At 42.6% G+C, this 22208-nt stretch overlaps 1 protein-coding gene across 1 annotated transcript in view; it reads right to left on the bottom strand.

Annotated features, from left to right (window-relative positions):
• The window catches only part of OPCML (opioid binding protein/cell adhesion molecule like), a 1147432-nt gene that overhangs the window by 4888 nt on the left and 1120336 nt on the right, over positions 1-22208 (bottom strand). The window lies entirely within an intron of this gene.

Genomic DNA, 22208 nt, shown 5'->3' with positions numbered 1-22208 from the left:
ATTCAACCACTGCACAGTTCGAAATCTTCAGAGCTATTTATGGATTATTGGTGGGGGATGGCATTGCAGAGAGACAGTGGACATGTTTGTGATACAATACTCATAACGCTGAGCATCCAGGTCATTACTGAGAGAGTATAGACTTCCTCTGATTAAATGGAAAAATCTAATTCCTCTCCAGAATTCATGACTCATGATTCACACAAATAAACTAACTAAAATAGCATTCTGCACCGTTCTTCCCACACAAAAGAAAAGGATTGGAGGATGTGCGTGGATCTGCTGGTGATTGTATTGTTTGAGCATGCAGTCTTAAGTTTTCAAAGCAGTCTGACATATGTTATCATTATGTTAGCCACCAACCACTATAATGCTACATCAAACATCCAAATGAACAACAAAATGTTTTCTACCCACAACAAATAAGGAGACCAACATCTCACGTTCATATTATTCATTATCTTCCTAAAGCTTACATGTTTTGTTAGCTCAAACTCTGACTTTGTGAAGAGAGGATGAGGCAGCACCCCCCTCCCCACACCACCAATTTTTTCAATCCTTTGTGGTTATGTCAACGAGTGTTTACAATCTCTTTGTTTCGGAGGCAAACGTGGGTTATACATATCAAACTTCATTAGAATCCCCAAAGTTTGCATGGGAATAATGATACCAGATCAGAATATTAGATTATGCAAGCCCAATATCTCTTAATCTTACAGTATGTGAGACCTGTCAGAAGCATTTAGGGGATGAGCAGACCTTAGAATTCTTACTTAGTAACCGCATCACGAAGAAGCCCAAAATTCCAACCATAAGTATCTCTCTGCCCATAATGTAAAAAAAGGGTATGACCCTTACTGATCATTGTATGTATGAATCTGAAAACAGGATTCTGAGGATACTAGAGTTTTCATTTGTACATTTCCACGTCAGGAGAAATAGGACACATTACTCTTTGCCTACTGTCTCGACAGGGTTGACAGCAACAATTGTGTGTTTGGACACAAATGTGCGCTCTGTACTACAAGAGTGCATTGAGAAATCAGACCTGGAATTCTGAGCTTGCTTAAGTTTATTCAGTGTTTTTAATGCCTGACCCAATTTAGGAGTGCACTATATATGTCATGTTTTTAATACAATGCCTGCATGTTTAAAAATGATGCTTTGGCCTAATGACTAGATTAAGTAATTACCTCAAAACCTTACGGTATTATCTTTCAATAGAGTAAGGAGCTGACGTTGAATTTGTCATATTGGGCTTCCCCTGCTTAGAAAAAGCCCTTTTCGAACTAGAGGAAGTGGTCTGGGGTTATCAGACCAATTTAGGCGCCATTGATCAACTAAAAACACCTCGTGTTTGGGAAGAATTCACAACAAGGATAGCAAAGGCTGGGAGAAAGGCCATCAGAACATGTCAATACTTTTCAATATGCATCTGTGCCTATGTAGCAAATGATAGGGGAAGGAGGAGGCATATGTGTACAGATGAAACAGTCATTGATTGCTGACGACATTTTAACATATGTCTGAGGGGACTTAATAATCGTGTGGTAGGGTCTGAATCTCCTGAAAATGCAAACTCAACTTTCATGGTCACGGGGTTTGCCCTCGGCTTCAAGGGGGCAATGTAACACTTCACATAGAGCCAGATCTATCATGCATTTTTGAGATCACAAAATTGCATTATGGTATGTATGAATTCCAATTTGTGATTTGGGGCCACATGTACAAAAATTAGGTTTTGCGACTCGCAAATTGTGAGTCAGAACGACTCACAATTTGCGAGTTGCAAAACCTGATGTACAACAGTGTCAATGACAATGTTTGCGATTCCCAATGGGGTCGCAAATGACCTACGTCATGAATATTCATGGGGAAGGTCGCAATTTGCGACCCCATTGGGAATGGCCGTCCTCACAGGAATGGTGCCCTGCAGTTTGGGCTTTGTACATCCCAAATAGCATTTTTCAAGTCGCAAACGGATCGATTCGCCGTTTGCGACTTTAAAACTGCTTCGTACATCTGGCCCTTGGTAACTTGATACTGAATTGCAAATTGGAATTGTGACTACATACCGATTTGGTATTAGGAAGGGTCCTGTCTAGGGCTTCTCTTCCTAATACCGAATCGCAACGGTATGCAGGAATGTTTTGTAACCAAAATGTGGTCGCAAAACTTTTGCATTTTACCACCTACTTCAAGTAGGTGGTAACCCATTGGCAAAGGAGAACGGGTCCCAAAGGGACCCATTCCCCCTTGTGAATGCAGGCGAAAACATATTTAAGAGTAGGCAGTGGTCCCAGGGACCACTGCCTACTTTTAAAAAATGAAAAGAAAACTTTTCATTTTCTTTTTTAAACGCATGCCGTATTCCTTTAAGGAGAACGGACTGCATTTAAAAAAAAGATTGCTTCATTTAAAAGCAATCTTAGACATGGTGGTCTGCTTAGCCCACCAGGCCACAATCCCCGTGACTTTAGTGTTTCCTAATGGGTCGCAAATTGCAAGCAACCTGTTGAATGTTAATGAGGTAGGTCGCTTTAAAGCCCATTAGAAAACGCAAAATGAAACTCCATGAGTTTCATACATTTGAATAGTGATTCCCTGATTGTGATTCGCAGGGAATCGCAATTAGGGTTTTGCAATTTCATAAAATGATACATTTGGCCCATGGTTAAGTAACTTTGGCCTAGATCGATCCTGCCTTGCACTACCATGTTTGATAAAAGGCTGCCCTTCACTGCAGTTCTATTCCTTTCCAAGCAGGGCCCAATTATTAAAAAAAAGGATAAACATTGATTGATTATGCAAATTTCCCAAGAAAAATGCATGAATATTCATTGGCCATTTATTTCCCAATTCACTCAGATCTACCTTAGAGCTTCTGCAGCAGGCAAGTATGTATAATGACCTAGGAGGTTGATTTGTAAGTATAGGACATTCCAGAAAGGACTTCATTTCCTCATGTGCCTTTGATATATGTATGACGATCTGACCACAAATTATTTGCTTCCAGACAAAGGATGGACTGCAAAAGCACATGCAATAATAGTACACCCGTTCCTGAATTCTATTACATGTGGACGTTATTAAATTTAGTCTTCATAAATGTAACCACAAAATTCTTCATCGACTTGCAATTTTCGGAATAGACAAATCGAGAACTCCATGTGGAGGAAGAATAGAAAAAGAGAGAGGTGGGCTGTCGATGGGACTTGAAGAGTTAATACTCATTTTACTGAGCCGTACTATATTCTATTGCAGAACGTCTACGGTGGTTTGTGGATCAGAGTCAATTGTTGTAAGTCAGAGGTGCAAGATCCATGGAGATGTATTGGTAGCAGTATCCTCTTTTATTCTTAAGTATCAGCGCTGTCCATGATGACCAGAAAGTGCTCTCTATACATGATGAAATGGCTTTTGAGTACGTTTTGCTACAAAGCAGAGTAAGGATAGGTCTGCAAGCACCATGTACAACCCACTCACGCTTATGGACATGGAACTAAATCATTCCTGGTTATGAGAAAAGCTGGGACTTGATGGCTCACATGAATTACAAGCGATAGTTGATTTATCTGATTTTCTTTAGCTGTTTTTCTTTAGCTGTTTCTTCCATACTTGGCATGACTGTACAGAGAAGCAGCTCCATCCATGGTTGTTTTTAGCATGTGGAAATCCCATCAGGGGGGCGATTTTTATTCCGAAATGTATCCATTGTTGTACAGTTTACTTGTTAAGAAGGTGGGTCACAATCCGTATATCAACTTATGCGTAAGGCAGAGAGTTTTGAAGGGTATTATTCTGGCCACTGTTCAACAGATTTAGGGACATAGGTTTACCACAATCAACAGCATTAATTGCTCCACATTAAATAGACATTCACTGACTATGAAGTTTTAACCAGTGAGGGATGTTCTAGTTTTTTAATATGATCTTAGTATCATCGGCATAGTTTCAGAAGGTAAGTTGAAGGAATTTTCCAGATCAGGAAGTGCGGCTAAGTAACTGTTGAAGAGTAAATAGGAAATGGTTGATCCCAGAGGACCACCTGCTGAACTGATGTACAGTTTAGAATTGAACATTGGCATCAACACAATTTATTCCCGTTTTTATATGTAAGGATTTTATCAAGTCATTTTCTGTACCCTGTATTACGAATGCTGTTTAATATATGGTGTGGCTGTGTGACCTCAGAATGTAATAAACTCACTGCTTGTACTAGGTCTTGTCAGATTCATTTGAAAAACCTTAACTCAACCCTGGGTAGCTTTGACTCTGAGCAGGCTGACTTTCTCAAAGGAATATGTGTAAAGCATTAAAAAGTACCAAAATAGTTAAGTAAGAAAGAAACAAGACACAGTAAAAATCTGACACCAATTTATGAAAATAAGTTATATTTTATCTTAAAACAGACATCTCAACAACAAAAATCCACCAGGGTGTTTTGGAGACATGAATATTCAAAGGAACAATACATCACTGCTTTTTCACTTAGCACAAGAAATCACTGAAATGGACAGCACTGTAGGTAAACTTTGTAAAACCTTTATACATTTATAGACTACTACTACTACAGCCTGCTTTAGGTGACCAACTCCGACAGGGAGCAAGTCAAAGGGACCAAAGAGGCCCAGTTTGACAGTTACAAGGGTTATGAGGTCAAATCAGTCTCCAGTCCTGTCAAATTGCCATAGAGTTTTATAGAATTGTCCTGATGCAAGGGATACCAGATGCTGAAGATGCTGAAGGATGCTGAGGATGCTGGTCTAGTGGCAGGTGTCTTTCTGGAGACACTCCTTGTTCCACAAACATGGTGGGGCAACTTTGACCACAGTGATCAATGTCACTTGAAGCCCAGGTGTGATCAAGCCAAAAGCTGGTTGCTACTGGTCTACTGACTTTTGATTACTGCTTCCCTTTAACTGGTGATACCTTCCTTGCTGAGTGATCAAAATGCACTTCAATGACTCCTCCAGATCCAGCAGACTCAGGTGAAACTTTTGTGGGTTGGGACTTGGTCTTCCAGGCTGCACTGTGGCAGTCAGGAGTGGTCAGGCATTCTTGGCTTCCAATTCCATAAGGAATGCTTTTCTTCGTTTGTGGCCCAACGGGGAGTCAGCCAACTGAGCATTGGTGTCACTTTTTCCATCTGAGGCTTAGCGATAACTTTTCCTTGAGCAGGGCTCCACAGGCCCTGTCTTCTCTTTGCTAGCTCAAGGAGCAGCAAGTGCATTCCAGTCTTTGGTGCAGGTTCTCCTTGCTGAGTATAAGAAAGAGCAGGTCAGCACATCTTCCATCCTCTCCTCAGTGCAAATGTGATCTGAGGTTTGGGTGCCCGGCGGATCACTTTTATGCCCAGTCTGTGACCTTGAGGGATGCCATGGACTTTAGTCAATGGACTACCAGGCTTCTTCTGGTGACAACTTTCTGTGAAGTATGGCATCTAGCTATCCCAGAATGCACTATTCTGCCCTCTCCCAACATGGCAGAGTCCTTCTCTTGGTGCGTGAACTTCCCTAGCCCATTCCAGGTGTGGCTACTGGGGGCTACACGCCCACAGAAAAAATGGTTTGGGAATGGCTCACCCTTCTCTGTCCCCAGTGCCAGCCTGTCCCCAAGAACAAAGAGTAGCTCCCAGGGGCGGCTCCCCCACTAGGACAGAGGAATGCCAACCCCCCCCGCCAGCAGCAGCAGCAATGTTTATTCTTGTTTTATTTTTAAAGGGGTGGGGCCATGGGGGTAACGAGCACTGACAGGAGTGCACAGAGCACTCCCCTCAGTGCGCATCTATGTTTGGCCAGCCGTCTCTGGCTGCCCAAACACACATGCGCACAGGACTCCCTCCAACCCACAACCAGCTAGGGCACTCCAGCCAATCATAATGGTGTTCTGTGCAGCATCATGATTGCCTGCAGAGCAGGCTGGGAGCCTGTACCTGGAGTGCGGCAGAGAGCGGCAGTGCTGCGGTGCTGAGGTACGATTAAGGAAATTGTTTTTTTTAAATATTTTTTTATTTTTGTTTTATTCCCCCCACCCGCCACTTTGCCCACTCACCACCTGCGACTGGTAGTTCCACTTGTGTGCGTCCACCATTTGCCTTTCAAAGGCGGCTTCTCCTTTGCAGCTCACCATAGGGGCTCACACCCTATTTTTCCTTCCTGCCAGGGAAGGTCATACCTTTTCCAATGACAGGTCCTTTGTGTTGCTTCCCGAGAGTCATTCACAACTCACCCCAGGAGTGCAAATGACGGTCTCTTAGCCAGTAACTGTGAACTGCCACTGGGAAACTTTAGGCAATGAAGTGGCTACTTACTAAACATTTGTGCAAAGTTACATTAAAGCTATCCATGCTGGGTGGCCATTGTGCAACCCTGTACTTTCCAATGGTGCTACTAGCCTTTGCGCTGTAAATATGACAATGCAAGGTTTTTACTGTCAGGACATGCAAAGCTAAGAACTACATTTCCAGCTTTTTAATATAACGCACCCTGCTTTTAGGGCTCAGTAGGCCTACACCGGGTTATAAACATTAAAATGGAATGTTTGGACTTTGCCATTACCTTAAATGGCAAAGTCAAGTTAGCAGTGGATAACTGCTCTGACAGCCATTAGTGGCAGGCTGAGAAATCATACTTTGCCGTGTCACACTTGTGGTGTCACAATAATTGCTGCAGTCCACAAGAGTCATTTTATCTCTCAGGTCATGAGTACCCCTGCTCCCATATACTATGGACTTATTAGTGAGTTAACATATGCTGATTGTGGGTGAATCAATCCGACATATACCTTTTAAGGGTCAGGGCAATGGCAACAAGATCTGTTTAGCAGGCCTCAGTGCAGCTTCAGACCAAATAAAACCCAGCAGCATCAGTGCAAAAACACGTGGGTGATCATGCAAAAAGAGGCATTTCCTTACATTCTGCAGCCCAGTGGCATGTAGATATTGGTGTTAGTAATCAACAAACAACTAAATTGTTTCAAAAGGCTAGGACACTTCAAGAAGTAGCAGAGCACCAATTCCTCTGTCATTGACAAAGTTTTTAAGGTAGCCTCAGGTGGATTTATTTTTAACCAAAACTGATGTCTGGGCTAAGGCTGCCCTGTCAATTAATTTATTGAAAACAGCCATTAGTTATTGTTCTGAAATTAGGTGTAATTCAACTGTTGTTAATGAGGATTCGATGATCTATTTTAATGGTATGGAGGGAGAGAACACCATTAGTATTAATCTGAAAATATTTGGGGGTCAAGGATACACTGGTGAATCTGTCATGTTTCTGGCTTTAGTTAGGTTGGGGGTTTATTTTAGTTTCAATATGTAGAATGAGCACAGAGTGGGTTGAGGATTCAAAGTAACCTGTTTTTATGATGGAGGGCCCAGGAAGACCTTATTTCGTTTTGAGAGGAAATTACCTTCTAGTTTATCCACTTTCTTGATGAAGTGGTGCCATAAGCAACCACAGAGTACCCAAGAGTGTTAAATATGTATCTAAGTGTTGGCAGGTTTACATAAACTATTAACAATTCTGATGAGCTCTTTAGCTGGGCAGGTGACCGGCATACATTGTGCCTCCTGCAACATCTTTGATGGAGGATCTCTACATTCAGTATTGCTTTGGAGCAAATTTTTACATCAATGTTTAATGTTCTCCTCTAGAGTCTTTTAGGGATCTGGTGCCTGGCTTTGTTAGATTAATGTCCACATTGAAGCAAAAAGCTCTTCTTTGGTTGGATACAGGCTTACGGTCTTCAACCAAGTCATCATTTTAAATTACTCTGTAACTATTTGTGGAACAGTTTTAGTACAATTTATGGGCCTGAATTGTAAGATAAATAGAAAGATTTTTTTAAAGGAGTTTAAGTAAAATTTCTTCCAGTCTAGTAGCTACAGTTGTGTTGAAGCTTTGATTCTCATGGAGGTTCTCAGCAAGAAATGGTGTAATGGTGACATTTGAACTGGGGCTGCTTCCAATGACAAAGATGGTACACTTGACTGTTAGGGGTTTTCCCCTGAGGTGCTGAGCCTAATGATGTTTAGACCTTCATAAAAGATCTTCTGCAAAAGATAGCCACACCATATTTGCATAATTTGTTTCCAATTGTTAGTGGTTATAAAGATACTTAGGAGCATATTTATACTCTGTTGTGCCGGAATTGCGTCGTTTTTTTTGACGCAATTCCGACGCAAAACTAACTCCATATTTATACTTTGGCGTTAGACGCGTCTAGCGCCAAAGTCCATGGAGTTTGCATCATTTTTTTGCGTGGACACCTACTTTGCGTTAATGATATGCAAGGTAGGCGTTCCCGTCTAAAAAAGTGACTCCGAGGCATGTGCGACGTATTTACACTCCTGGGCAAAATTCACGTCCGGGAGTGGGCGGGTCAAAAAAAATGACGTACGGCCGATTTTGCGCCGTTTTTTAGCGCCTGGTCAGGGCAGGCGTTAAGGGACCTGTGGGCTCGGAAGGAGCCCAGAGGTGCCCTCCCATGCCCCCAGGGACCCCCCCTGTCACCCTTGCCCACCCCAGGAGGACGCCCAAGGATGGAGGGACCCATCTGAGGGACATTAAGGTAAGTTCAGGTAAGTGTTTTTTTTTTTTTTTTTTGTGGCATAGGGGGGCCTGATTTGTGCCCCCCTACATGCCACTATGCCCAATGACCATGCCCAGGGGACAGAAGTCCCCTGGGCATGGGCATTGGGCAAGGGGGCATGACTCCTGTCTTTGCTAAGACAGGAGTCATTTCTATGGGGGTTGGGAGTCGAAAAAAATGGCGCAAATCGGGTTGAGGCGAAAAATTTGCCTCAGCCTGACTTGCCCCATTTTTTGGCGCCCAAGCTCCATATCCCCCTACGCCGGCGCTGCCTGGTGTACGTCGTTTTTTTTCACGCACACCAGGCAGCGCCGGCGGCTAACGCCGGCTAACGTCATTGAATAAATACGGCGCCCGCATTGCGCTTCAGAATGGCGTTAGCCGGCGCTAATTCTTTTGACGCAAAACTGCGTTAGCGCAGTTTTGCGTCAAAAAGTATAAATATGGCCCTTAGGGTTTGTGATTTCCCCTGGAGGGAACCATAAAATAGCCAAAATATGGTGTTTTTATAAATATTTGGGGGAAAAAGTGATGAGCATAAGAGAGTGAGGTTTTTTCCTAAAACGTCAGCAGAAGGCTTGCTTTGTTAAGTTTATCCTCTTTTTGGCTTTGCTTTCAGAAACAGGGAAAGCTATAACAAATATTTCTTCACCACAGTTTTGCAGTCTCCTAAATGGTGACCAATGCTTCCTGTTCTTGCATATTCTGTCTATATGCACTTGAGGGAAAAAGAAGTGTGAAAACCATGGGTGAACCAAGAATGCTATATGTTCTGAAAAGTACAAAAAATTCTGAATTCTGCAAGGGATAATTTCTGCTAATCACAAATTTTTTTCCTCAATAAACTAATCGTTGAACTCCTGGTTGGACAGATTGAGAGTAAATTCTTTACTCTGCTTCCCATGGAGGGCACAAAGTTTTTCATCATGATGCCAGCTAGCACCCCCCCCCATTCCTTTTTCCTGTTACTACCAATCTTTCTCCATCCCCACCTGGGAAGGGCAGATTGGGAGAAAATGGGCGTTGGGTGACTCAAACGGCCTACACTAGGACCTGCCAGTACCCCCAGTACTTCCGTTTTTTTAAATAACCTAGTGCTAGGTGGTGGAGGGAACATAAGTCCCATGCATGGTGGGCCTTGGAAGTATCAAACAGCCTGCACTAGGACTTGCCAGTGCCCACACTCCATTCCATTTTTTAAATAACCTGGTGCCTGGTGGAGAAGGGAACCTAAGCCTGAGCATGGTGGCCACTTCCCCATGAAATGACCATGTCGTGTGGTGGATTCACACTCAGGGACTACACCTTGTGGCGAGCCACAAGCAGGAATTCACTTATGAAAGTTATTCCTGGAAAGAGGATAATCTTTTCTTTCCAACAGCACCTCTTCCTTTCACACTGGTACTTGGGGGGCTGAGCTGTTCCTCAATGCACCAATCAAACTGAAACCATTCTGAGCTAAATGCTGCTTCATTTATTCATTGCAGCCAAAGGCTCCCTCTTGTGTCAGCACCAGGGGCTTCCTAAATCTTTATTGTGACCCTCCATGTCAACAACGCTCAATTGGTTGCACTGTTGATGTGAGGTCTGGTCCGCAGAGCCCCCAAGAGGTTAAACTTTCCACAGTAAATATAACTTTAGGTATAGATCACCGAATGGTGCAAAACAAGAGTTTCAGTATTGGAGTGAAGGAACCACATATACTTAGGTTTATTTCCCAATCGAGCACCACTAGATGGGTTAGTAGGTATATTTAAGTTTTCTGTACTAATATAAAACACGTAGTACAGATAACAACACAGGCAAGCAGAAGAAGAGGATACTGTGCCCATTTGCAAAGTCACACCAAAAATACCTGTACACACTTCACTGAACACTAGGGTGAGGTTATATACGTTCAAAAAGAATCACAGGTGGGTCAATGGTTTTAAAGATCTCCACTACCTTCTGATAAAGGGATGGCACTGCTTTGCAACTGACGCACACAATGTGACCTGTGACATGCTTCAAACAGGAAATGTCACTTACCTGTAACAGTCTGTTGAGCTTGACATGCTGTAACACTGCAGAATCACATATGTCCCATCTACCTTTCCACTTGCTGTAGAGTAGTAGAGTAGGCTCTCTACATACATGTTCATATACATATAAGTAGGGTGGAGATACAAAATATAAGCTGCAGTCTATGGCTGAGACATTGGGTGACCTTTGAGGGGAGTGATCATGAGACAGTCGACATGCTTCCATGATCAAAATAACAACTTTTAAAATAAAAACAAGTTTCAGTATTCTGAATCTAACACTACATGGCAGAGAGTGCAAAGCATAGATCTATAGCACAAGCTGCCAGCTGAAGGTTCTGTGAGTAGTGCTCTCGAGAAGATTCCCTTACACTGAACCTGAGACAGAAATTGTTAGCAATGGCAGCTTTCTAGAAAAGTGGAGATCCTAGACCCTGCCACCGGCCAGACACTACTCCAGGCTGCACAATGAGGTAGAAACACTTCACACATTATAAAGCTAAATGCGAATTCTACACAATGTTATCTCATCATTTCTGACCTAGAACCCCAAGAAGAACAGGGAACACCTTGAGGAGTGTGAGTCCTTTCTGGGTGAAGAGTGGTGTTTTGCATTTGTGTCTTATGTCTGCTCTGTGAGAGACCTTTTCTGCTCAGTTGGATAAGATTGTGCTCAAGAGGCGAGAGCATTCCACTGAGAGAAAGTTGCAAGAAACAGTAGGCAATGGGCTGACCTACAAAGAGCAGCAGTTCCTGGGTGGGGGATCTGGGGGTGCCTGCAAAAATCCCATTTCAGGCTTTGGTCTTTTTTTGTGCTGAGGGCCCCTTTGCACTGCTTGTTGCAGAGACTCATGTTATTTCCAAACCAGGATTGGCTGTGCATGGGGGGGGGGAGTTGGTGGAAATTTGGTTGACTGATGTGCATGTCCTGAAATATCCGTTGGGGTTGGTACATGTGGATGATCGGATGACTGCATACATGGCAGGAACCAGTCTCTTTGAGTGTGCATGTGTGCAAGTTGGCTTTAGGTACTGTGATTGTACAGGTAAACACAAACTGAACGCTGCATCTCATAAGCAGGGAATGCCAGAAATGCAGAATAGCAGAGATAATTCGTATTTTCAGAGACAACAAAAAATGACGCAATTCAAAATGATGAGTCATGTAGCAAGGATGGAAAGAATTCCAGATTTCTGCTACAGGCTATATTTATTCTGACTCTCAAGACAACACTGTTAATGCAGCATCAGCTGAGGATCGGCTCAAGTCCTGCATGAGAGCAGTTTGTTAAATTTATTTTTGATATTTTTATATTTACATTAGTTGAATCCGAAAGCTTACAACACCCCAGGCCCAAAACAAGATGGACTCATGAATTACACAAACCGTTTTCTTCCATAAGCAGAACAACCAGGGGCCTCTATTATCTTATTCTGAGTATGTCTACAGTGGAAATGCCATTCCGAGGACCCATTACTCCAGCTTTTGGTGCTGAAACAATTTTCGGAAGGGGGCTGCTGCCATTCATTTTACATCACTGAAGTCATAGGGATTGTGAAAAGTCCAAACCTCACACACAGAACAAGTGTAGCAAATGAGCCACGCCCATTCAACAGCAGAGTGATAAGGGGATGGTATGTAGATATTTCGGAGCACACTGTCACAAGCATATTACCAAAGCATGGTGTGGGAGGGCACTGCCTTCTACAGACAGCACATTTTCCCCTGAAATAGCAGCACAACTTGCACTGACATGCAGTTTTACTGATAAAACTATATAACATAAAAAATGTGTGGAAATCAAATTTCAGCAAATATTGACTTTTTGCAGGTCACCAAGTAAAATGTCTTGATTAGTTCCAATCCTATTAAAAACTTTGTTCCAACAAATTTTAAAATTGCAGAAAAAAATGTGCTTCATTTTCACTTTCCTAACTGCTATGTTTGCAAATATGGGTACATTTTGATATTATTAAAAAAAACTGACATAATTTCCTTTCACACTTCGCTCTGTTCCCCCAGCAAGATTATCAGATAGTTCACCTTACATAATCTTCTAACTTTGCATCAGATAATCTAAAGAAAACACCAATCCATGTTAAAAGAATATCCATCCAGCAGTTTGTCAGAAACATAGCCTGACAATTGTCCTCTACCTTTCAACGCACAGCGAATTCTTTTTCTGCACTCCAGCATGTTTATTCTGATGTTTCTGTAGCCCCACATTCTCCCATCCACCCCTACCTCCAGTGCCTATGAGTATTTAGTGACTCCACAGTAAATATAATAACAGATATTAGCAAGGTTAGATTCAGCACATTCTACGTATTCATAGGCCGGCCTGCCAGCTAACATGGGTCATAATCATTGCGTGGTCTCCCAACGTTATAATGAGGTGGGCGTGCTAACATGTCTGGTAAACCAGGTCCTGGCATTTGTACAGCCGTGAAGCACTTTAAGATACCCCATGTCTTTTCCTTCCCTTTCAAACTCTGCTGGTTATTCAGTACTCTTGCTGTGAGCCAAAGATACATCATTGTGAAAGGTATCTCGCCAGCAGAAACGTTGTGCATGAGATGGACCTTTACGCCATACAAAGCCAAATACCTAAATGTTCATTTATCTTCAAAATCTATCTAACCTAAACTTAACCCTTGGTTACCCCCAGCCACCCTGCTCTTTTCAGATGGCTTATGGGTGACATTTCCATTGTTTCAGTCTACTTATGACTGGCATTCTAATGTCAAATGCGTAACATTTAGAATTACACTTTATTGTGAGTAAAATCAAGCAATGAGGTCCATATTAAGACAAAAATATCAGAAATTACCTTTTTTGAGCAACAACAAGCTTGCTCTGAAAGAGCCTTGACACTTCAAAACCTGTGAAATGGAATTTGACTAACTTAGTTGGTGGTTAATGTACTTGCTGGGCAACTCTGTGGGCTGCCTAGTCATATGCTTAACTCATTATAAAGTAAGACAGAGGGTTAATCTGCCTGTTACAAAACACAAGTCACACATTTGTGTTTCATTTAAACAGCTCTGGTTACTGTATTGCTGCAGAGATCTCGGTGTTACCTGAAGGTCATTCGTTATTTCCCTTTAAATTAGTACACTGACTGAGTTATGATTAGGCCTGTTCGGAGTTCACTGAGCTCAACTCCGTGGAATTCCGTGGAGTTGATTAAAAACTCTGTGGAATTCCGCTGAGGCAGAGTTTCATGACCCGCGGAGTCCTGTATGCACCAGATCTCGGAAGCACTAAGCAGGGTCTGGCTAACCAGCTCCGACGCTGCTTATCGCTTCTGGGGTCGGGCCTGGTTAGCCAGGCCTGTCCTTGCTTAGTGCTTCTGAGGTAGGGCGCATTCATGCTAGGGCCGTAGCTGCTGTTTCAGTCCTTGTTTGTGCACCACAGTGCACAAGCAATGAAAAAGAAGAGACAAGGACTTACCTGGATCTTCCAGGGGGTCCTGCTTGTCCTCCTAGGCTACAATGAGTCTGTAGCAGCTGCCTCCCTCTGGCCTTTGCTCCCTGCTCATGGGCTCCAGTGTGCATTGTAGCCCACTCATGCGCTTGCATAACCGGGCTGCAGTGCATGCCGGGTGAGGTCCGCTATGCTGGCGGGGGCTAGTGGAGCTTTTGGATGAACTCCACGTTCCAAGCAGAGTGCAGAGTTCCAAAAACTATGTTAGCTCCACCAGCAGAGCTGAGGTACCCCCACACCCGTAGTTATGATCCAGCATTAAAGAGGTGCATGCAAACTGAAAGGCATAAGTGTAGTGAGACACTATCTGACTGCACCTGTCCTCTGATTCTAAAATTTAGTGTTGAGGTGTGGGAGCGTTTTTAATAGCTAAGAAGAATAATTAACCTAACAATATTCTGTAGGTCTAAATCAATTACTGCACATAAACATGACATTGCATTAAAAGTTTGCCCAGAGACATGCATTTAGCTTAAATTGCTGAGCAGCATATACCTTTTCCCCCCCTTCTTCTTTCTTTCCTCATTGTTAGTAAGGACCTGTGTCACGGTCACAGTGTATATCTATTCATGACACAAATGTCTTATTGTAACATTAAAATGAATAGAGAGAATGTTAAGTCTTAGGTATTTACCCATTTGCCCTATGTAAAAAGAGCTATGTTATATTAATCTTAACAAAGTTGTTTCTTTATGAATAGGCTTAGTTATTGAAATCTTATGGGAGCTAGAATGATTTAATCTGGAATGTGTTGTGCTGGCTTGTTTTGTCTTATAGAGTGAGAACCAGAAGGGAGCTAATATAGTATTGAAAATGCTGCAAAGAAGAATCAATTGTATATTGTATTCAGGACCTTCTTTATTAAAACTTGCAAATCAACAGAAGCTATTCTATTCCCATGAAGACATCAATGTTTCACTGGACGAAAGCAGAAGTTATCTAGTCAAGACTCGCCAAATGTTACTTATTAAAAATGTATTATTGCTTAGATTGAGACAATGAGTACTGGAGGACTGAAAGAACCGTAGAGAGAAGTGAGCCTTTTTCCTAGATTACTCTTTGAGGGAACTCTGATTGAAAGACTTTGACTTGACCCTATGCAGACATATCTCGGATTCACTCTGAGAGCTACTAAATTCTTGAACCTCTCTGCATGGGAAGTTCTATTTCTTTTTATGCTTTAACATTGTGAGGCTAGAACTCTTCATGGGTTCTGTTAATGTTTCCCTTTACTGAAATTGAATTATAATAGGCATTAGATTTATGGAACACGCTTCATGCATTGTTCTGTATTTGTACTGAATAGTGATGAACTGCTAATTAAAGAACTTGGGGCCAGATGTACGAAGCATTTTTTTAGTAGCAAAGGGGCCGATTCACAGAAAAATGCTTTTTGGGATGTACAAAGCCCAACTGCGATTCGGTATCTTGTTACCGAATCACAGTTTGGCTTTTGCGATTTGGTATTAGGAAGGGGCGTGTCAAGGGCGTCCCTTCCTCATACCAAATCTAAATGGTATGTATGATTGTTTTGTGACTGCGAATGCGGTCACAAAACAATCGCAGTTAGCACCAATTTCAAATTGGTGCTAACCCATTCACAAAAGGGAAGGGGACTCCATGGGACCCTTTGTCAATGCATGGGAAAACATTTTTTCAGAGCTCTGAAAAAATGAAAAGAAAACTTTTTATTTTTGTTTTTGAGGAAAACAGGCTGCATTTTAAAAACTATACTGCTTAATTTGAAAGCAGTCACAAACGTGGTGGTCTGCTGACACCAGCAGGCCACCATCCGTGTGAGTGCCGCCATTCCCAATGGGGTAGCAAATTGTGACCTACCTTATGAGCATTCACTTCATGAGTTAGGTCATTTGCGACCCCATCGCGAATCACAGACAGTGTCATTGACACTGTTGTACATCCGATTTTTCGACTCGCAAATTGCGAGTCACTAAGACTCGCAGTTTGAGAGTTGCAAAACCAGATCTTCGTACATGTGGCCCATAATTACTAAAAGAGTTACTAAGACTTTAAAGTATAATCCAATTCTCATTACTGACTTCTAATCACATGCAAAGTATTTAATTGTTAATATGTTATTTATCTGCAGTTCCTGACTTTCTTTAGCCACCTCAAATGTCCCATCTCTTGTGCTTCACGGGATGCAAGAACTTCCCATGTTTCAGGATAAACTGATAAATGGTAATTAGAGTTCCCAATAGTGCCAGCCACACAATGGCAGAGGTGATACCTGATACCACTGTATGAGTAAAGAAAGGATATCAGGAAGACAACATTTCCATGAAGACTAACATGCAGCACCCACAACCTTGGTGCACTGTGTAGCACTAGTAGTCTTCCAACAGTCTCTGGACTGCTTGATGACCCAAGGGAGGCGGGGTGACACATGTGAGGGGAAGATAGCAGGAAGAGACAAACAATCAGCAAGACTTCAGAACATATTTTGGTTTAGTCTTCTGAGCTGAAATGAATTTTCAATGACGAATCCGAGTTGAAGTGTTTTTGAGGTATGAAGTGAATGTGTATGTCGTCAGAGCTTTTGAACTTCTGTCAGTGTTAAGCAATGTTTTCAATGATCTTCTCAGTGATTGCAGCAAGAGCCCCCATCAGAGTGGCAATTTGCATTTTGATCTACTTGCCTCCCACAAGTGTGAAATCCACCTCCCGTTTGTATTTCACAGTGTCTTCTCTTCTGCCCAGTACTTCTGTTTCCTGTCTCCAAGTGTCTTCTTTTTTCTTTACCCTGCCCTCTGGTTTTCTTCTTACTTGTTGGTGGTGAATATGTAAGTAAGTCACTACAAAAAGAAGTCTCTCCAGGTACTTTTTAGCAACTCTTAGCTGTTGGGTATATTTGCAAGTGGAATAAAACTGTAATTCAACATTCCACAAACTGGACACTGCAATGATAGCAACACCTTGTTTATACATTGTATTAGTGATTCTAAGAAATGTTCCTGTGATTGGGATGATGTGGACTGAGCAGCTTTCCTCTGACAGCTGGAGCAGCACCACCTCATTACAATGCATGGTTTATTGAGAGCAGGGGTAAAGTTCCAAGGGTTTGCAGCAACTAGGTCAGGGTCCTTAGTCTGTTCTCCGAAATGAGTCAACCTATCAGGTGGATACACCCCTACCTAAGTAATGTAGGTATGATAAGGGTGAGATAGGTTGTGCATAGCCATATTGGCAAAATTCTGAAAGCTAACCTAGGAATGTATTCAGCCCATTAGTTACCATTGGCTATTTGTTTTCTCATTCACAGTTGCTTTTTTTCTATTTGCTGCCTTGTTTGTTTGAGCCCGTATAGTATGGCTTTAACACTCTTGTGGAGCATAGCCTGTTTAAGATCCCTCTAGATGGCTTCTTTGTTTCTTCCATGAGTGCTTGCTTTTTAGGATCCATTTTTTCTATTTCCTAAAGCACTCTTTGAGAGTGTATGTTTTTTCAAGTTGTATTTATGCTATGCTCTACTCTAAGCCACTCCACTCTATGCCACTCCAGGCTATGTCACTCCATTCTATCGCACTTCAGTGTACTCCACGCCACTCCACTCTATTCTATGTTATTCCACTACACAACACCCACCACCCACTCCATACCATTCTACTCTATGCCAGTGTACTCTACGCCACTCTAACCTATGCCAATTCTCTTTTCTCTGTGTCACTCCATTCGACTCCATGCCAGTCTACAACACAACTCTACTCTACATCATTCCACTCCAGTTCATGCCTCTGCACTTTACTCTACTCCACATCACTCCATGTGACTCCACTCCATGCCACTCCATTCTGCTCTGCGGTACTCCACAGCACAGAAAGCCACTCTGCGGTACTCTATGTCACCCTAGTCTATGCCACACCAAACTGCTCTACACATCTCTACTTCACCACACTCTACTCCACCTCACACTGTGCCACACTACTCTGTACCCCTTTACTGTAGGTCACCACTCTACTCAACTCCATTCCACTCTATGCTACTCTACTCTATGCCACTCCACTCTACTCCACTATTGAGACCATGCCACTTTAAAAGCATTCTATGAGACTTCACTCTACACCATTCTACTATACACCGATTTACTCCACTCCACTCCACTCCACTCTACATTATGCCACTCTACTCTATGCCACTTTATTTCACCCCACTCTGTGACACTTTACTCTACACCACTAAAGTCTACGGCACTCCACTCTATGCACCTCCATCCCATTTTACTCTACACCACTCAACACTACTCCTCTCTATGCCATTCTACACTACACCACTCTACACAATGCCACTCTACGACGCTCCACTCTGTGTGACTATAACCAACACCATTCTATTCTGTGCCACTCCATTCTGTACCACTCTACTCAATGCACTCAACTCCACACCACTGTACTCTATGCCACTCCACTCTATATCATTCTCCTCCACACCACCCTACTCTATCCTACTCCATTGTATGACACCCCGCTGTATGCCACTGTACACCACTTTAAGCCATTTCACTCTGTGCCACTCCACCCCACACAATTGCACTCTATGCCACTCCACTCTACACCATCCAACTCTATTTCACACTATTATATTCCATTCTATGTTTTACCACCCTACTCTACACCACTCCAGGGCAATCTACTGTAGGCTGCACGACTTTATGCCACTCCACTCTACTCTACGTCACTTTACTTCACCCCACTCTATGCCACTCTACACTATGCTGTCACTTGGGCTCTCATTATTCAAATGAGACTACTGGATCTTGAGCTGCAGAATCGCCCACAGTGTGAGAGACTTAGTCCAACCCACTGCTGATGACACCTGTCGCTCCAATCCAGGTTTTGCTCCGGCCAACTAGCAGTGCCTCATCCCCATCAAAGGATAGTGATGATTGGGCAGCCAAGCACATGACATACTTGGCTTCTCAGCAAAGTCGTGATCACTCAGGTCTCATCTGGTTCTCTCACTTACAATTCAGTCTCATATAGAAATGACAAACAGGAGCAGTATATGTTTCAATAATAAATTTAATAAAATGACTGCATCTTAGATAACAAAGCGTGAGTTGCAATAACCAGGACGACACAACATGACAGTATTAGAATTGTGACGGGAAGAGTGAAGCATAAAAATAATGCTATCATATTGTCACTATTTTCGATGGACTAATCCCTACCTAGGCTAGCATAGAGCACAGCCTGTTAAGTTCTAAATCTGCCTTTCAGGTTCCCCTGGGAAGACATCAACCCTCACACCTGAGCAAAGGCCTGCGGCCTGTGTCATGGACATGTAAGCATGTAAAGGGACAATTTAAAACATGAGCATGTGGCATAAAACCGAATCTCAAAAGGCAAAGTCAGTTTTGAAATGTTCCAATCGATTCTGGGACTGTAGAGGACAGGAGATCTTCCACTTCAGCCGATGTTAAAGTTGGAAAGTCATTGCCAAGAAGGATCAAGGAGCAGTTGTGTTCCGTAGTCTCAGCCTCAGCCAAGGCGGTATTCCGTGGTGTGCTCAATGATGAATCATGAGCTACATCCTCCAAGAAGGGTAACTCATAAGTAGCTTCTCGTAGCAAACGCTACCTCAAGTGCATGTCCGGTAATGATCCCTCAATGAGAACATCAACAGATCAGCGTCCAATGTAGGCAAGTACTGCGTTGAAAGACAGACTTCCAGTGCGTGTTCGAAAGAGCACCAGAGGCACCGAAACATGGGCTGCACACAATGCAAGACCGGTCTAAATGTCAAAGACCAGCCACACTCCAATAGCTCCAGGAGTGTTGCTCCAAAATACTGCATCATGCGTTCACGACACAGCTGCGCTGATGGGAGCGCCTTCATTCCTCCTCGTTGCGGTGGGACAGCCATTGGGCATGAAAAACAGCAGCAGCAGAGTGCCAGCTAATAAACCCAAAGTTATCGGAAATCCACCGAAAATACTAGAGAAAATTGAGTGGATTGCTGATGGTATCAAACCGAATATGGAGGAGAAGGTGTGAATGAAACCAGAACTAACAGGTTTGAAAAAATGTGCGATTTCAGTTGTACTGGATGCATTAAATATTCATCCCACGAGCTCACCAAAGTGTCTCAGAAAGTTTGTATTTAATAGGGACTGTATCTCTGCCGACGACCTTGCCACCTGAAGTGCGTAGGTCTTGCGCGCAGATGTAAGGGCCACATGCTTTTGAAACAGTAAAGCCTTGAGTCTGCTCAACTTGTCAAAATTCACATTTGAAGTAGCAATGTGAGGCCAAATGTCAGCTACCTCTTTAATTTTAGCTGGGGCAAAGAGTACGTTCCGCAGCATGTAACGAACTTAGAGACCGAAACAACGTAAACTATTGCGGCTCGCATGCCACAACAGTCTTCACCATTGAGGAGGACGTAGCTGCTGTTTGAAAGCTCCTGGAACGTAGGTCTAATCAAGGGAACTGGAACTTCCTTCAGATAACAAGCCAAGTTAACAGCAGAGGCATTACATGCCCCATGCAAGGACAGCTGTTTACAAACCATTGAGTGGCTGACTGAAGCTCTCGCATTCACTACCGCTAAGAAAGACTTCTTTCATGCCACTGAAGCATTTCTATGAGAAGGGAAGCTCCCACACCTCATGGGTGTAACTATCTCCCAGTCTTTCATATCTGCCTACCGGAATGTGTTTTAAACAGGAGGTGAATTGAAGTGTAGAAATAGGCAGATTAATGACCCCGTGTATTAGCCACTCAGCAGGTTGTATTTCAGCCACAGTAAAAGGCAACTTTTCTAATTTCTCGATGTTAAGCATGTGGAAGAGTAACTCTTATAATCAAGATTAACAATGAAATGTTTGCAAATTAATGCATAATATTACTGCATAGAAAATGCATTGCTGTGTTTTACTAAACGTGCATTTGAAATATGCCCACGGGGAGTGGCCGTCAACATATAAGATGACTAATGAAATTGACTAATAATGAATTAATGATGTATTAATGTATGATTTTGTGTTAGTATTAAGGGTTATATGTTAAGGTTTCGCTAATTAATCACTAGGTCTTAGTTAGCATGAGTCGAGGCCTAGCTGCCCGGTTTCATATTAAATGTGTTTTTCTAACGTGCAGTGTGCTGACTTGCTGAAGGACAATGTAGTCGTATTTTTCCAGAAGTCTAGAGGATGTATGTAACCGTAGTGAATCCGTTCTCATGAAACTCGACTTGCTCAAGGAGACATTTTTGCCAAATGCAACAGTGTAGACTTGCAACAGGTACAAGGTCTCCCAAACCAGTATAGACAATGGAACTACTGACTGGGGATGTGAGAGGACCACGAGAAAATTAAATCATACCGGTCATTCTACCCGTTGGAGACGTCAATCACAAGAACCAATAAACTACGTGAGAACTGTTATGAGGTGACAATTTTGATGGTGCGACTGGTGAATTATTGGATGGAGATAGTGGTGCGCCAAATTTTGCCCAATGGAAAATTAGGGGACTGTACAACAGAAAAGGGATAAAACCCTATGACACAAGGAGAAAGGGAGCCATTGCAAGCCATTCTTGCTGTCACCCAGCCACTACGTCACTCTGCCTAAAGACTTTGCTATCTTATTCTTCAAACCATCCTCACCCTTATTTTGCCCGTTCTAAACTTCTCCTCCTTATGAGGGAAGTGTTCCTTCTTAGCCCATCTTGCTGAACTTTGCTGTGTTTCCCTTGCTGATGGCGAATCAACTGATGTCCTGAGGACGAAGATTAACTTTATATGCTGACCCATTACAGAGGGTAACTATATGATGATGAAATTGTAATTGTCTGTTTGCCTTTCCTTTCTAGGTACCAACTGCTTCTTTTGCCAGAGACCATAGATAGATGTTTTCTAAATTTGTGTTGCTAAATTGTTTTGCATGAAGCCCAACATGCTAATGCTGATTCGAGGTTAGTTAAGGAATTCACTAAACGGATGCAAATAGACAAATGACTGAATCAATGCTTTGTTGAATAATGCGCTAATGATACTCTGCTAAGATTAATCCATGCTGACATCTTGCTATGTTCTAATGTTTCTGATTCTTGCTTTGATGAAATCTTATTCGAGTTGCCATATT

The sequence above is a fragment of the Pleurodeles waltl genome, chromosome 3_1 (genome assembly GCF_031143425.1).
Source record: "Pleurodeles waltl isolate 20211129_DDA chromosome 3_1, aPleWal1.hap1.20221129, whole genome shotgun sequence".
In the NCBI taxonomy this organism is placed as follows: domain Eukaryota; kingdom Metazoa; phylum Chordata; class Amphibia; order Caudata; family Salamandridae; genus Pleurodeles; species Pleurodeles waltl.
This window is presented reverse-complemented; position numbering and strand designations above follow the sequence as displayed.